Source organism: Scyliorhinus torazame, chromosome 17, assembly GCF_047496885.1.
Source record: "Scyliorhinus torazame isolate Kashiwa2021f chromosome 17, sScyTor2.1, whole genome shotgun sequence".
Taxonomy (NCBI): Eukaryota; Metazoa; Chordata; class Chondrichthyes; order Carcharhiniformes; family Scyliorhinidae; genus Scyliorhinus; species Scyliorhinus torazame.
The window spans coordinates 177,790,584-177,808,865 of NC_092723.1; the positions used below are offsets into that span (position 1 = coordinate 177,790,584).

Below are 18,282 nucleotides of genomic sequence, written 5' to 3' on the forward strand. Positions count from 1 at the left end.
CTATAATTCCTGCAGAAGGAGGCCATTCAGCCCATCAAGTCTGCACTGACCCTCCAAACCAGCACCCTACCTAGGCCCACGCCCCACCCCATCTCCGCACCCCCAACTGAACTGCACATCTGTGGATACGGAGGGGCAATTTAGCATGGCCAATCCACCTAACCTGCACGTATTTGGACTTTGGTAACAATTGAGGGATAAATATTGTTCAAGCCAGCAGGGATTACTCAGCTGCTCTTCGTCAAAATAGTGCCATAGGATGTTTTAAAATCCAGTTTAATTCTTCTCTCTGGGGCAACATTAATTTACTTTCTGTAAATCTTGTTCACCAGATAACTTACTGATTTATTTTTCTGCCTAGAACTCTCCGCAATGCTTTAAAGCCAGTGTGAGGTGCAGCATGTTACAACCAAAATACATTGTGCTGAAACTGGCAAGTCATGGATTTCGCCAAAGCTCCTGCATGATGAATTAACAAAACAATGTGAGTTTAATTTAGCATTAATGGAACTTGTATGTATTGGAACTTGTATGTATGATAGCAAAACCAAGAGAATAGCTGAACCAAGGGAGATGCTCCATAATCATTACATAATCTATGTAAAGATCAAGGCTGAATAGGCAACCAAAGGATCTTGAATACTCATTGTGTATGCCCTGGAGCTCACTAAGAATGAGCTTGGAAATTATGTGTCAACAGATCTTCAGTCCATCCTCTTGACCAGGAAAACTGTTGGTGTGGAAACCTCATTTTGGCATTTATTTATGTTTAGCTAGTAAGAAATTCCAATCTAACGTCATGTGACGTCTTTCATGCTAGGCATAGATTTAGTATCTTGATCGCAAACAAAATTGTCAACATTTTAAACATATGGTTATGGTTGTTTTCTTTTTCCACACCCCTATTAAGCCCTGATCATTAAATAGAGGCATTTTTAAAAATGTATTAATGGATGCGGGCATCTCTGGCTAGGTCAGCATTTAGTGTCCATCCCTAATTGCCCATGAGAGGTTGATAGTATGGTGTTTTTATAATCATTTTTTAAAAATATAAATTTAGAGTACCCAATTATTTTTTTTTCCAATTAAGGGACAATTTAGCGTGGCCAATCCACCTAACCTGCACATAAGAACATAACATAAGAACTAGGAGCAGGAGTAGGCCATCTGGCCCCTCGAGCCTGCTCCGCCATTCAATGAGATCATGGCTGATCTTTTGTGGACTCAGCTCCACTTTCCGGCCCGAACACCATAACCCTTAATCCCTTTATTCTTCAAAAAACTATCTATCTTTATCTTAAAAACATTTAATGAAGGAGCCTCTACTGCTTCACTGGGCAAGGAATTCCATAGATTCACAACCCTTTGGGTGAAGAAGTTCCTCCTAAACTCAGTCCTAAATCTACTTCCCCTTATTTTGAGGCTATACCCCCTGTTCTGCTTTCACCCGCCAGTGGAAACAACCTGCCCGTATCTATCCTATCTATTCTATCTTTTGGTTGTGGGGTTGAAACCCACGCAGACACGGGGAGAATGTGCAAACACCACACGGACAGTGACCCAGGGCCGGGATTCAAACCCAGGGCCTCGGCGGCGTAGGCAGCAGTGCTAGCCACTGTGCTGCCCGTGTTTTTAGAATCATAACATCTACATCATAGATTATCATAGAATTTACAGTGCAGAAGGAGGCCTTTCGGCCCATCGAGTCTGCACCGGCTCTTGGAAAGAGCACCCTACCCAAGGCCAACACCTCCACCCTATCCCCATAACCCAGTAACCCCACCCAACACTAAGGGCAATTTTGGACACTAAGGGCAATTTATCATGGCCAATCCACCTAACCCGCACATCTTTGGACTGTGGGAGGAAACCGGAGTACCCGGAGGAAACCCACGCACACACGGGGAGGATGTGCAGACTCCGCACAGACAGTGACCCAAGCCGGAATCGAACCTGGGACCCTGGAGCTGTGAAGCAATTGTGCTATCCACAATGCTACCATGCTGCAATGCTACATGAAGCCAATAGTATCTGGCAGATCGCTGAACTAATTTCCCATCAACTCCAGCCGGAGAGAATGTTAGACTCCAGGATACGTAATTTGTCTTCACAGAATCCTACGATGCCTTCAGGAAGGAAGTCAGTCAAAAGGGTCACCTTCATGTGCAGTATGGTTTGATTGAAGTATTGGTTTTATAGTGATGTTTGCACTTTTCTGTTATCTGTAACTATTTACAATGCCAGAAAATACCTCAATAAAATTGTTTGTTAAAAAAAAAGGGTTACCTTCTCCCCAACGGACTAAAATTCATTTCTTTTTTAGCTAGATTGTAATTTCCCAGGTATTGCATTGGTCCGGGTGAGAACTCCTCAGAAACTATCCCCCCACTAAGGGAATGGGACTTGGGTTCATGGAGTGTTTGATACAGAATGTTAGAGGAGACAATTTAAGTTCTAAATAAATACATAAATAAATAAATTTAATACTATGAAAAAACACGCAACTTGGTCATTATACAAAGAGTATAAATCATGGCATTTATATAATATCCCGAAAAGGTCATTATTCTTACTTCTATCAGAGAATCCCAAATGCAGACATTTACTTAATGTAACTACTAGACTTTAAGAGAGAACTCGGATAATCATCAAACATCAAAGTAATATTACCTTGACCCTGAAAGTGTGAGACTAGGTTTCGGATGGATCTCACATGGAAGTGACTCTGCCACACTCTTCCCGAATGAAGTCTGATCATTCAAATTAGAGGAGATATATATATAGAGTTTTTGGTGTTGTTTAATTAAAAGATGGCGTGGAAGACGGTCATTTGCTCAACAACAGACCACCTCTAATCATCATCACATATTATGTCAGAAGACCCTCCTATTATAATTAGGTTGCCCATTCAATTTCTAAGAAATGTTTTTCTGAATTTATTCTTGAAAATCTAGGGTTGGATAATGGTCAAGTTGGTCAAACTGTTTGGCTAATGTATTATTTCATAGAATTTACAGTGTAGAAGGAGGCCATATTGCCCATCGAGTCTGCACCGGCTCTTGGAAAGAGCACCCTACCCAAGGTCAACAGCTCCACCCTATCCCCATAACCCAGTAGCCCCACCCAACACTAAGGGCAATTTTGGACACTAAGGGCAATTTATCATGGTCAATCCACCTAACCTGCACATCTTTGGACTGCGTAAGATAATAAGATAAGAACAAAGAACAAAGAACAATACAGCACAGGAACAAGCCCTTCAGTCCTCCAAGTCTGTACCAGTCATGTTACCACCCTTGGCCAAAACCCTCAGCACTTCCAAATGCCGTATCCCTCCAAACCCATCCTATCCATGTATTTGCCAAGATGCCTTTTGATGCCGTTAATGTATCTGCTTCCACAACCTTCCCAGGCAACGCGTTCCAGGTGCTCACCACCCTCTGTGTAAAAGACCTGCCTCCCACATCTCCTCTAAACTTTGCCCTGTGAACCTTAAACCTATGCTCCCTAGTGGCTGATCCCTCCACCCTGGGAAAGAGGGCCTGCCCATCCACTCAATCCATGCCTCTCATAATCTTGTAGACCTCTTATCAGGTCACCCCTCAACCTAGTGTTCTTAAATCAGATTGTGGCTTTACTTATCCAAACTAGCATTGTACTTTAGTGAGAGTTGCCATTGTAAGGACCCTTAGGACAGTGGCTTTGAGATGTGTGCAATCTTTATTCGCAATGTAACATTGGTGTGAAGGGAGTTGATCACGTATATGCTTGTTCAATTTTGGACTTAGAAAATGCAGCTTGTTGTGGGTTTTAATGAAAAGTCATTTTAAAATTCATTTCTTGTATCTATCCCATATATTATGGGGTGGGACGGTAGCACAGTGGTTAGCACTGTTGCTTCACAGCAGCAGGGACCTGGGTTTGAATCCTGACTTGGGTCACTGTCTCCCCGTGTTTGTGTGGGTTTCCTCCGGGTGTTCCAGTTTCCTCCCACAAGTCCCGAAAGACGTGCTTGTTAGGTGAATTGGACATTCTGAATTCTCCCTCTGTGTACCCGAACAGGCGCCGGAGTGTGGCGACCAGGGGATTTTCACAGCCCCCTAGATTAACATTGCAGTGTTAATGTAAGCCTACTTGTGACACTAATAAAGATTAGTATTATTGCCTTCATTCCTGTACAGGTAAGCTACCATCTTGAATCGCTGCAGTCCATGTGGTGCAGGCTATTCGGTTGAAGATTATTCAGCATCTATTTTGGTTAAACCATTCTGTTCGTCTTTATATAATATGACCTGTCTTTCTATAATATGTACCATCCTTCTTCAACATTTTAAAGCTCTGGTAATGTATGGCACATTGAAACTGAAGGAAGCTCCATAGTGATGGAACAATATAATATATAATCTTTAATTGTCACAGATGAGACTTGGTGAAATTTCAGGAGAGCTACCAATCCCATCTTCAGAATGCAGAATGAGAAAATGAAAACCAGTACATGTACAGAAAAACCCATAAACTTTCCATCAATCAAGGATAAGTAGGTTTAATTGTTTTTGCTACATACTCTTCCTATTGTTAGTTTGTACAAAATTACAATCAAATGTGTGTCAACTGCTTTAAAATGAGAAAAGCCTTTTTACTCATCTCAGAGTATCACCAATTTAACACCGACTTCTAGATTATAATTAATTGAAGGAGGTATATGCCAACAAGTAGCATATCTACTTTGATAGCTTTTAGGAGGGCAACAAGACACAGAGAACCAAACTCTACCAAGGTGTTCCTGATTTCCGGAATGGCACAGAAAGGGAGGAAATAGGCAGAGAAAACCGCAAATAGGGTGGTACAGTGGCACCGTGGTTAGCACTGCTGCCCCACAGCCAAAAGGTTATGTTAAATCGAAATAAAACATTGGTTTGGCGTCAGCTGGATTATTGCGTCCAGTTCTGTGCGGCACATTTTAGTAAGGGTGCGAAGACTTTGGAGAGAGTGCAGAAAAGCTTCATGAGAATAGTTCCAGGGGGGAGGAACTTCAGTTCCGCGGATAGATTGGAGAAGGTGGGTCTGTTCTCCTTGGAGAAGAGAGGGTTGAGAGGAGGATTGATAGAGGTGCTCAAAATCATGAGGGTTCTGGACAGAGTAGACAGAACTGTTGCCATTGGTAGAAGGATAGAGAACCAGAGGGATCAGAATTCAGAGAATTGGCATAAGAAGCAACAGTGGCACAAAGAAAAGCTTTTTCATGCAGCGAGTGGTTAGGATCTGGAATGCACCACCAGAGATTGTGGCGGAGTCAAGGTCAATTGAGGCTTTCAAAGGGAAATCAGATAATTACCTGGAAAGGAAAGCTTTTACAGAGTTACAGGGAAAAGTCAGAGGATGACATAATGTGAATAATAATAATAATCTCTATTGGTGTCACAAGTAGGCTTACTACTGCTATGAAGTTACTGTGAAAATCCCCTAGTCGCCACATTCCGGCGTCTGTTCGGGTACGCAGAAGGAGAATTCAGAATGTCCAATTCACGTAGCAGCACATCTTTCGGGACTTGTGGGAGGAAACCGGAGCACCCGGAGGAAACCCACGCAGACACAGGGAGAATGTGCAGACTCTGCACAGACTCCGTAAAAGATTATTCAGCATCTACTTTGATTCAACCAATCTTTTTGTCTTTCTATAATATGTACCATCCTCCCACAGTAACCCAAGCCGGGAATCGAATCCAGGTCCCTAGCGCTTTGAAGCAACAGTGCTAACCACTGTGCTATCCTGTTCACCATCATGCCCGATGAGAGGGCAAGCACAGCCTCATTGGATTACATGGCCTCCTTCTGTGCTGTAACCATTCTATGATTCAGCATTACTATTTTATTATTTTAATTTTATTTTACATTTAGCGTGCCCAATTCATTTTTTTCGAATTAAGGGGCAATTCAGCGTGGCCAATCCACCTACCTTGCACATCTTTGGGTTGCGGGGGCGGAACCCACGCAAACACGGGAAGAATGTGCAAACTCCACACGGACAGTGACCCAGAGCCGGGATCAAACCTGGGATCTCGGCGCCGTGAGGCAGCAATGTTAACACTGCGCCACCGTGCTGCCCCTGGCATTACTATTTTATGATACCCGCCTCTTCCTTTGATTTTGGTGATAAATGTAAAGGCCAGCGGATAAGCGAAGCAGTTTTCTCAATGAGAGACCAGCTCACCCAAAGGTTCACAAGATTATCCAAATGCACAATTAAGCCAAATAAAGACAAAGAAAGTCCTAATAATTATTACGATTTCAGCCAAATTGGCAGCATCTGTGTTACAATTGTTTAGCACTCTGGGCTAGGGAGGGGGATATTAGCCTACTTTCCTTGACCTAATTGCTATGTAGCAGCCACTTTCTGAACTATATGTGTGTGGAAATCTGCCCAGAACAAGATCGGGCTTATCTATAAAGCACCCTGCAGGTAAACCGTCTGCCAATACAACAGTGGCATGTGTCACTTATGAATAATAACCACTTTGTCAAAGATTGGGAGGATGACGGGTCACATGGAACCATACCCTACCAAAGAGTTCATACCTCAGGAGTGGGAGGGAAAGGGAGGAAATTGGCAAAGTAAAACTAATTTAAGGAAGGTAAAGACTTTAAAAATTAAATCATTTTGTTATTTTATAAATGTCAACGTGGCAAGGAATTAAATTTGCTTCTTATTTCAAAATAATAAATGTTGTTCCTTTCCATGTCTTGTGATGCGAGTTGACGGGCAAGGCGGCCTGATTAATACAGACAGCGTTCCTTTTTGGTTGCTTTGTTTGCTGTTGATTTTAGACGAAAAACTTTTGATTCAGTGATACTTTGCTTGATATTATTGATGCTCTTATGGTAAAAGAAATAAATGCCACACTTTAACTTTGTAACCTCTCCATCTTGAAATACTTCTTGTGTTCACCATCAACCATTCCTTCAGTGTTAGTCACTCCTGGAGTGTTTTTCCTCCAGCATCTTTCATATTTCACATGACACCAGAGAAATGCATTAATTATAAACAATTAGAAATGATTTATTTTTGAGCGATATTAGTGAAGGGATAAGCTCAATATATTTCTATTTGGTAATTGGGTTTGAACTGGAGTGTTTCCTGGTCAGTACTTTGCCAAGAATAATCATGGACCAATTCAATGGAAGTCCATGGTTTGTAATGCCCTCTTCGGGCCTGGCACCTATAGGAGGAGGAGGAATTTGCTCTGGACTGCTTGTGATGATGTGCACTCACCAATAATCTTCACCCGTCTACAGCTCAGGTACTTTGTGCTGCTTCCCATGTTACTGCACTTTGGTGTTGCAAAATCCTGTTTGTGTAACTGTTGGACTTGCCTAGTTTTTATTGTAACAGTGGTTTATCATTTGTACACAATTTACTACATTTACCAAACAGTGCCTGTTCTTGATGGTGTTTTTTTTTGTGCGTAGTCAATTTATTTTCCCTCGCCTTGTTTTGCTGTGGAAGTGTCAAAGAATGTCAAAGAATGCCCATATCAACGTCCGGTGAAGCCATCATATTCCCCTGTTTGTTGGACTGAGTAATTCATCAGTAAACTCTTCCATTAGGAAGATATAATAGTGCAGATTTTGCTGGCATGGGATGTACCCCATTAGTTAGTCTCTGGATTTCATCCTTCAGCTCACTTTTTTTATTCTGCATGTTAATGGTATTATGGCACCAATGGCATTGCCATCACGGAATACCCCACTATCAACATCTTGGTGTTACCATTAACCAGAAACTAAACTGGATCAGCCATATAAATATAATGGCTACGGCTACAAGAGTAGGTCAGAGGCTAGGAATCCGCTGGCGAGTAACTCACCTCTTGACTCCCCAAAGCCCATCCACCACCTACAAGGCACAAGTCAGGAGTGTAAAGGAATACTCTTCACTTGCTTGGATGAGTGCAGCTCCAACAACAGTCAAGGAGCTCAACACCATCCAGGACAAAGAAACCCTGCTTGATTGGTACCCCTTCCACAAGCATTCGCTCCCTTCACCACTGACAAATTGTGGCAGCCGTGCGTACCATTTACAGGATGCACTGCAGGAACTCACCAAAGCTCCTTAGGCTGTACTTTGCAAAGCCACAACTTCTACCATCTAGGAGGACAAGGGGAGCAGATACCTGGAACACCACCTCCTGCAAGTTTCCCTCCAAGTCACTCACCATCCTGACTTGGAAATATTATTGTTCCTTCAATGTCGCTGGATCAAAATCCTGGAAATCCTTTCCAAACAGCACTGTGGATGTACCTACACTACATGGACTTCAGAAGCTCAAGAAAGCAGCTCACCACCACCTTCTCAAGTGCAATTAGGGATGGCTAAAATAGGCTGGCCTAGTCAGTGACATCTATACCCCGGAAACAATAAACAAAGTTGCTGAAAGTGCAAACTGTCAATGTGTGATCTTGGTGAAGAAGGAGTGTTGAGAACCTCACTGATGTTATCTGTGAGAGTGCCTCAAAACCCCAAACAATGGTTCTTAGTGGTTTATTTTAGAGAACAAAGAGGAACAAAGAACAATACAGCACAGGAACAGGCCCTTCGGCCCTCCAAGCCTGTACCGGTCATGATACCAACCTTGGCCAAAACCCTCAGCACTTCCTAGTGCCATATTCTCTATATCCATCCTATCCATGTGTTTGTCGAGATGCCTTTTGAACGCCGTTAAAGAATAATTTGCTTGGAATAATGTGAGGAACAGCGTCCAACTCAGTGAAGAACCAGTCCGATCGCTGCGTAAACAATTAATAAAGAATATTTATTAAGTAAAGGAAAAGACAAAAACACACAACAAAAACCTAACATACAATATGACATTTAAGTATATTAATAACTAAACACACTGTGCTATCTGAAGTACATCTTGTTTCCAAAATATACCCACATTCTCGGAACTCACTGAGACACCCCTTTTCCCAAGCAGCATCCAATTTTAGTAACTCTAATAATAATAATCTTTTTTTGTCACAAGCAGGCTTACATTAACACTGCAATGAAGTTACTGTGAAAATCCCCTAGTCGCCACATTCCAGCATCTGATTGGGTAAACAGAGGGAGAATTCAGAATGTCCAATTCACCTAACAAGCACATCTTTCGGGACTTGTGGGAGGAAACTGGAGCACCTGGAGGAAACCCACACAGACACAGGGAGAAAGTGCAGACTCCACGCAGTCAGTGATCCAAGCTGGACCTGGGACCCTGGTGCTGTGAAGCAACATTGCTAACCACTGTGCTACCGTGCCACCCATAGGTCAAATCCAGTTAATAGTTACCACAGAGTACCACTTAGGTGACCAAGTCTGGGAAACCATCTCTTCCTGGTTCAGCAACGGCACAAACCTGCGTCTTTTAGAAGAGAATATCTGAAATCTGAAGTATCTCTAAATGTTAGATGGAACAGGTTCCTGTGGCTCAGGTCACAGATGGAACTGGCCTGTCTGACTGTTGGATGGAAAACTAGCTTCCCTCCCCAATGAGGGTTCTAGCAGTTATACGTTTTGTCTCTTTGATATTCCCCTCTGTGGATTCTGCTGTTTACCTCTCTCAAATTCCCTGCCTTTAGAATTTATCATTTGTGTAACCCTACTGATCTCTGGTCAAAACAAAGTGTTTCTGATATGGCCATTCACACCTCAATGTCTCTAGAATCCTACTAATCTTGTTACAGGGCAACTCACATCTCATTATTCCTCTAAATGCCTGCTAGTCTTATTACTTGTTTGTCATTTTATTTCAATCTCAAATTCACTGTTAATCTCAATAACTTCCCACATTACTAACGGGAGAGATCATCTCCTTAACCAATGCGATTTATGGATTCTAAAAGACTGGGAGGAATGACAGAAAAGCAAATAGGGTGAATTTTCATCAAAGCGAGTAGGGAAAAATAGAAGCAAAGAAAGACTTGGTTAAGATTGAGAGAAAAGAAGAATGAGCAAGAATTTTTAAACATAACATAGAAATACCTCCAAGAACAATTTACTACTTGCAGCATTGAGGTGCAACTATTTTAATTGCACCCTGTCCAGGGTGGAGAGGTTGGATGGTATTACAGGAAGTAAATCTGCTCATTGAAAAGGTATTTGACTGCAGTAGTAATTTAATTCTCTATGGTGACTTTAGTTTTCAAATAAATGCCCAAATTGTACTGTAACGATTTCACTAAACTCATGATGGTGGGCCATCCTTTCCCTGAAACTCTACAAATCATCCAACAATTTGCAACTCGTCGTATTTCTTCCAGGGCATATCTTATTGGGACGGTGGACGCATTGAAATTGACCTTACTTATGAAGCCAATCCAGGGCCATGCAGTTTTCTTTTGGGGGAAATACATTGGGGTACTGTTGGCAGAGTGGTCACGTGAGAACGTGATAATCCGGATACATAAGAGGCCACGTGGTGGGGAGCGTGGGACCTACCGCAGGATCGCGGGCAAGGCACAAGTATTGTTTATAGCTATTGAGTTTAGAAATAAACTACCTTTGTTGAAAGTCCTTGATGACACTGATTTCAGGAACCAAAACATTTTACAGCCAAGATGTAAACTATGAACATAGTCATTTGTTTAAAAATAAACACCATTGCTAAAACCCATTGCTAAATATCAAAGCAGCCTTCTGTTGCCAAAGTGAACCGGTAGAATCCCCTCTGAAGAGTTGAGTGGGCTGATATTCGCACACGTATACAATGGAATTTTATTTTTTTCTACCGGTCTGAGATATTTACGGTAAACTAAACATAACATGAACATCTATTGACTGAACCCCAATCTTTTTCTGAATTGACACCTACTTTGAATGATGTGGGGATTTCCTCCAAACGGCTATGGGAGGTTTGTGTAAAAGAAATAGGGGAATTCTCCTCCACTAAAGGCGACAGAATATTTCTGTTCCAATAAAAATAGAACAATAGCTGAGGGGGCGGGACTTCAGGAAATTTAGCTGTACCCTGGATTAGCTAACACATACACACAACCACTGAAAAGCTGTAGATTGTTGTATGGATCCTACAGAGCCCTAATTCAGTGAAGCCGAGCCGTTCGTTTGCAGGGAAAGGAAGTAAGTTTTTACTTTTTGGAGTGACTTAGTGCATATATGCAATATCTCTCAGAGAAAGAAAACGCGCGAATTGATTTCACTTGGGACCGTTTAAAGATCCGAAGTCGGTGTATGAATAGATTACAAAATAAAACGTGGTTGCAACCAACTCTGATGGAAGTGCACTTGGCTGGCTTGTGTCAATAAGTTTGGAAATGGCTGAAATATGTGGGCATGGGCCCGGTAACAGCAGGGGGCGAGCAAAAAGCAGGTAGATGGATTTGCAGGCAGTTGCTCAGTGCTGGTCAGGGCAAGCATCCAGTTCATTGTGTGAAAGGGAGGTGGGGAGGTCTTGTCTCAATTAAACTCTTTCCTTCTGCACCGGGGGCTTTTAAACGATTTGTGATGCTGGACATGTCAATGCTAAGGAATATAATGGAGATTATATATTGACCCCACCAGTTAGTTATCCTGCATACCTTTTCTTTTCACCCACTGTAGTAACATCAACATTTGCTCACCTTTTTGTTATAAAAGCCCCGAACACCGAAAGTGAAAATGACTTTATTTCACGCTGGCAGTTAAAGATAATGCTGGACTCCAGCCCAGACCCCCCACCCCTCATAACGGGGGACTTTGTAATCCTCCCCATGAATTTACACTTCAATGTGTTACATCGTTCCTGGATGGTTAGAACTCTTTTAAGATATAACTCCGCTCCGCGAACATTGCGTGTGCCATTCGATAGCTAGTCCTGGAAATGACAAAAGGTTTTTTTCGTATCGGATGACATCGGGAGATGTGTGGGCGGTGCCGTCAGCAATCGTGGAGCTGGAATCATTTCATCCCAGTGGTTTCAGCCAGGAGGGAGCAGGGTTGTAATTATTAGGGTTCCGTGTGCAGTTCAGACTGATGTGGAGACGCCGGCGTTAGACTGGGGTGGGCGCAGTAAGAAGTCTTACAACACCAGGTTAAAGTCCAACAGGTTTGTTTCAAACACTAGCTTTTGGACACACGCGTGACAACGCAGAATCGCGGAGCAGAAACTTCGAGCCAAGTTCCGCACACATGAGTGCGGCCTCAACCGGGACCTGGGATTCATGTCACATTACATTCATCCCCCACCATCTGGCCTGCGAAATCCTACCAACTGTCCTGGCTTGGTACAATTCACACCTCTTTAACCTGGGGTTACCCCATCTCTGGATCTGTAAACACTTAATTAACTGCAAATGCTCACATTCTAAGCATGGTCTTGCATCTTTGAATTTGTCTATATATGTGTTTCTGGAATCTACCTCTTCATTCACCTGAGGAAGGAGCAGCGCTCCGAAAGCTAATGTTTGTAACAAATCTGTCAGTTCAGACTGATTCGAGATTGGAGGGGGGGGGAAAAGAACAATGAAAATCTTATTTATTCGCAAGATCTCTTGTGATTCCCACTTACAGTCAGCGACATGAAGAGATCCAGCCAAATAGGTTAATTTCACTTTATTGAGACCCACCTTTAACCAAGTGAGGATGGAGGGGGTTAGAGACCCTTAACATAGGGGAACATAAAATTCAAAGCGGGTTACTGAACTATGGCTGGAATTGCAGGCTGATTGGAAACATCTTAATCATGAACCAATACAAATCCGAACCAACCCATTGTCAATCTCCCTAAACATAAATCCATCATAACCCTTTCTGGGGGAAAAAAAACCCATTGCATTCCCATCAGAAATCGGGTTACAACTTCAAAAAAGACAATAGTTGAAGAAAATTAGCGGTTGAATTATTGAACAGGTTGACAGCTCAATCAGTACTCAGCAACAGGACTGGAACGTGAAGCCCTGAGCCCCGAACTCAGGGAAGTCAGTCCATCGACTTTTATTTTCTTACTTGAACGTTGGGGAAAGATACATAATTATTATTTGCAGAAGTTCAGAGGCTGGAAATGTTTTATCCGGAATCTTAATTGGGTGGATTCGGATGGATAAACCGTTAAGTTTTATTTGGTGAATACGGGGCACCATTCTTCATCTTGGACAATGTATTCCCTTTTCTACAAATGGGACATAGAAACATAGACAATAGGAGCAGGAGGAGGCCATTCGGCCCTTCGAGCCTGCTCCGCCATTCATTATGATCATGGTTGATCATCCAATTCAGTTACCTGTTCCCGCTGACCTTCAGAGAATTTACAGATGTGTGTATCTGTTTAATCTCAGTCCCAATCTTTTGGGGATCAAACAGTTGACACTATCCCCGGGGGCCCCACAGAAAGACGAGACTGCAGAGGGACATGCACAAGGATATTTTAATAATTGGAGCATTTCCCAGTGAGGGAGGGGATGAAGTTTCAATAGCAGGTTAATCTCCAATCTGATTGGGCACCCACCCGGTTTAGGGGCAGGTGGTGTGGTAGTGGTATGTCACTATTTAAACCATCATCATAGTTTAACATTTTTGGGGTCCTTGGCACAGAACTTTCATTTTTCGATAGAATAGACATAATGGATCAAGGAAAAATAACATTTGGCTCAAGTTCCTGTTGTTTATTGGGACTTGTGGGGCAGAAAGCCTTTTATAGATCAATTAGGCTAAATGGCTGGTTTTGACTAGAGACAGCCGTGAAGTTTCACTGGACCAGTAATGCAGAGACCCAGGGTGATGCTCTGGGAATGTGGGTTCAAAACCCACCATAGCAGATGGTGAACTTTGAATTCAATAAAAATCTGGCATTAAAAGTCTAATAATGACCATGAAATTGTGGCCAATTGTTGTAAAAACCCATCTGGTTCACTCACGCCCTTAAAGGAAATCTGCTGTTTTTACCCAGGTCTGGCCTATGTGTGGACCCAGATTCACAACAATGTGGTCATCGCTTGTCTGCAATGGACAACAAATGTTGGCCTTGCCAATGACACCCATATCCCATTAAATATATATTTTTTGAAGTGCTGTAAAATTTTCTTGTTCAAAGATGGAGATGGACACAAATCGACACAAAATTTCAAAAGCCAAGTTCTATTTCCTCAGTCACAAAATGGCCCCTTGTGGATTTTAGTTACAATAAGGAAATGAAATGAATGCCAGTTCATTTTTAGAAAATGTCTCATTTTTAGAAATGCAATCTCACTGCTCCATTTTTGACTTCCAATAGGTTAAGATAGGTTTATCTGTAAGAAGTGAGCTGTGCAATCATTCATTGAGAGTAATGTGAGAGAGGACTGAGTTGTCTGGCTTTTGCTGTCTGTTTTCATAGGAAATAGCCTAATGCCAACCAATTAACATAAAGTGCTTGTTCGATATTGAGATTTAAGAGGATCATTCCTGAAATATCTTTTTATTTCCTGGTAACTAGTTTAGACTGGATATTGTCATGTGAGAGTACCTTTAAGAAATAGGTGTTTAAGAAATGTACCTTTAAGAAATTGGTGTTTATCAGTGATGTCAGAGTGTACGTGGAGCTGGGCTGTCTGTCAGCTTTTTACTTTTGTTTTAGGCTGTTTGCTGCAGGGTGTGTTTTAGTTTCATTTTCAGTGTTAGAGCTGAAGCCAGACCAAGCAGGTGTACTGCTGTTCTCTCTGCCATCAAAAGACTATCTCTTGATCATTTGGTGAATTCAGAATTATAAATGTTCTCAGTAGTGAATGTAAACCTGATGTGCTTCTGTTCAAAGGTGTTTCTTCTGTCTTCTGGATGTTGTTTGGGAAGTTATTAAGGATTACTTAGCGTTGTATTCTTTGGGGGTTGTATTTGAATTGATGGTTGCTAAGATGTTCACTATGTTTCAAAAAGGTTAACTTGAGTTCATAGAATAAACATTGTTTTGCTTGAAAAATTTTAACACCTGTAGAGTGGGCCGTGTGCTCCCCATACCACAATCTATTAAAAGTTGTGGGTCAGGTGAACTCCATGATACACTTTGGGGTTCTCTAAACACTGGCCCATAACAATATGGAAAACTATAAGCAATGATCATGCCTACCTCCTTTTGCCTGGGCATGTATCTACGTTCCCTAAATGCACTTCTTCAGGGGAGAAATGTCTGCTCACTTCAGCCCCTGAAAGTGATAGGTGCACTCACCCCACCCAATCCCCTCACTGGCATTTCTCCATGTTGCTGGCACGAACAGCCAAATCCCACTCTCCTCAGTGTCACTCTTCACTGTTGCTGTGGGTGGCCAGAATTCCTGCCCTGCTCGTTGCAGATGGGAACTTTCATGAACAGGAACTTCCACTTCTAGAGACAGGGATTCCTTCTGGTCTTGGCAGCATTGGATGAACAGCATTGTAAAAAGCTACCTGTCCCAATCTATTAATGACAGCAGTGAGAATAGGTGTGCCTCTGACTGAGAAGGTGGAGCAAGTTGAAGGAGTAAAAAGCAACAAAGGGGAGAGATACAAAACGGACAGGGAATGGACAGCAATGAGGGGTGAAGGGTGAAATGGATGACAAAGAGGGAGCAATGAGAAGTGAAAGTTGAGTGTTGCTTTAGGAGGATGAGAGGAAAAGGTGGGTGTGGTGTTTTGGGGTAGTGGAGGATGTAAGTATCAGTTTGAAGTGAGATTCATAGAAAGATCTAATACCAATATTGACTTGGAATGGGGTAGGGGGTGGCTGGAGGAAAGAATGGAGTAGTTGGTGGGAGATAAGTGACACCTTGAGCTTCTGGTGGGCGAGGAAAGAATGGTGGAAGAGGAATACTTGCTTGAATTGGATTAGATGAGAGAAAAGTGCCTGTTTGAATTGAGGAAGAGGAAGAAGAGTGCTAGCAGAATGTTTGGATGAGGAGAGCGTGTCCTCAATCTGCAATGAGTCACCATGGCTTCAGCTGCCACAGCTCTTAAGCTCTGGAATTCCCTCCCTAAAACTCTCTAACTTTTCCCCTCTAAGATGCTCTTTAAAACCTAGGTCCTTAACCAACCCTTTAGTCACCAGCCTTAATTTCTCAGGTGGCTCGGTGGGCAATTGTCTTATCTCTTATTATGTGCCTTGGGACATTTTCTAAAAGGCAATTATATAAATACGATAATGTAAACTCACCATAGGCCCAAATGACCATAGGCTGCTTTCCCCTTTGAGGGGGAGAGCTGACTGGTGGTGATTTAACCTGAGAACACCACACCTCAGGCAAGGGACAAGGTTGAGCCTTCATGAATAACCTCAGCTGGTACAGGAATTGAACCCATATTGGTAGCCATTCTCTGCATCACAAACTAGCTGTCCAGCCAATTGAGCTAAACCAGCCCCTACTGTGACTTGCTTTTATTGAAAGGCAAGAAACATAGATTGGTATCATGCTTGTTGAGCAGAGAATGAGGTTATATGTGTGAGAATGTCTGCTGATATAACTTTTGGGGAAGTGATATTTTGTTTGGCCAGTTTACAATCCAGCAGCAGTGTGTACCGTCCACAAGACACACTGCAGGAACTCACCCAGCCTTCTTAGTTAGCATCTTCTATACACACAATTCCTGACACCTAGAAGGACAAGGGCAGCAGATACCTGGGAACAGCGCCACCTGCAAGTTCATCTCCAAGCCACACACCGTCCTGACTTGGAAATATATCGGCCGTTCCTTCACTGCAGCTGGGTCAACATCTGGGAACTCTCTTCCTAACAACACTGAAGGTGTACCTACACCACACAGACGGCAACGGTTCAAGAAGGCAGCTCACCACCCCCTTCTCAAGGGGCAATGAGGGATGTGCAATAAATGTTAGCCCAGCCAGCAACCTACAGATCCTACGAACGAATAGAAAAAAAACCTATAGTTGTCATAAAGTCCATCCAATTGGTTTCACCTGCCAGAGACTCATCAGGACCATTCCTGCATTCTCTGGTTTTCGGGAGCCGTAAGGAACATTTGTGAATGCTTCTTTCCAACATTGTTACATATGGTTCTTAGCGGGAACAGAGGGAGACTGAAGCCACAGGGACAATTCATTCAGTGACAATCTACTTAAAGTTTGGTCCTGTGGGCTCTAGTTACCTTCTGTTCTATTCACTCTGCACAGCGGTTTCCTCTCTGACTTATAGACAGCAAAACATTTTGTTGTACACTTCTACTATTGCTAACACATTCGAATGTACCAAAAGCAGTGTCAAATATTCCCAAATCTCAGGGGTTACACAATATCCCTGCTAATATTGTCTCAATTCCATTCGTTCTTGAATACTATTGGTGTGTGGCTTAGGGGAGACTGATGTACACAAATAGAGAGAAAAATATACATTTATAAAATGAAAGAGAATAAATATTGTAAAAGAAAGTTTGGAGCATTGCATTGAAATTTAAAATGAACGTAAAGTGTTACATCAAATGTGGTTTTATAAAAATAAATCTATGTGATGCATCATATTTCATGGAATAAAAAACCTTTTCCTCTTTTTTTTGACAAGTTGGCAACTTTTCTTTCAAAATAGAGAACCTTTGGTTTGGTGCACATGGTAAAGCATCAGTGATAAATAAAATCCACCTGAACAGGAGATAAAGTCAGAACAATGGAACAAAATAATGTTATGCTTCTGTATCCTGTTTATACTTCCAGAAACAGAAGTAGCAAATCCAATCCTTATTTGATGTACACTCAACATTTTAAGGCACTAACCTATCAAGATGTTGGCTGGGGTGGAACATTTAAGTTATGTAGAGAGGTTGGATAGGCTTTGGTTGTTTTCATTGGAGTAGGGGAGACTAAGGGGGCGACCTGATCGAGGTGTACAAGATTATGAGGGGCATGGACAGGGTGGCTAGGGAGCAGCTGTTCCCCTTACTTGAAGGGTCAGTTACAAGGGGACACAAGTTCAAGGTGAGGGGCAGAAGGTTTAGGGGGGATTTGAGGAATTTATTTTTTACCCAGAGGGTGGTGACGGCCTGGAATGCACTGCCTGGGAGGGTGGTAGAGTATCTGGATGAGCACTTGGCACGCCATAACATTCAAGGCTATGGGCCACGTGTTGGCAAATGGGGTTAGATAGGTAGGTCAAGTGTTTTTCATATGTCAGGGCAGATTTGGTGGGCAATGGCCGCTTCTGTACTGTATTTTTCTGTGATTCTGTGATATACTAGGGGGAGATGGCAGCATTGTGGTAATGTCACTGAACTAGCAATTCAGAGATTCAGGTGTTATGATAGCAATTGATGTTTTAAGTGGATTGGAAGATCTCAGAATGGAATCCTGGCTCAAAAGACTG

The 18,282-nt window shown here is 42.4% G+C and overlaps 1 long non-coding RNA gene across 1 annotated transcript; it reads left to right on the plus strand.

Moving 5' to 3' along the window:
- The first annotated feature begins 359 nt into the window (after positions 1-359).
- Positions 360-8,434, plus strand: LOC140393603 (uncharacterized). Its single transcript, XR_011935690.1, has 3 exons — positions 360-484; positions 4,420-4,537; positions 7,468-8,434. It is a non-coding gene; the product is annotated as an uncharacterized lncRNA (long non-coding RNA).
- Positions 8,435-18,282: the final 9,848 nt, after the last annotated feature.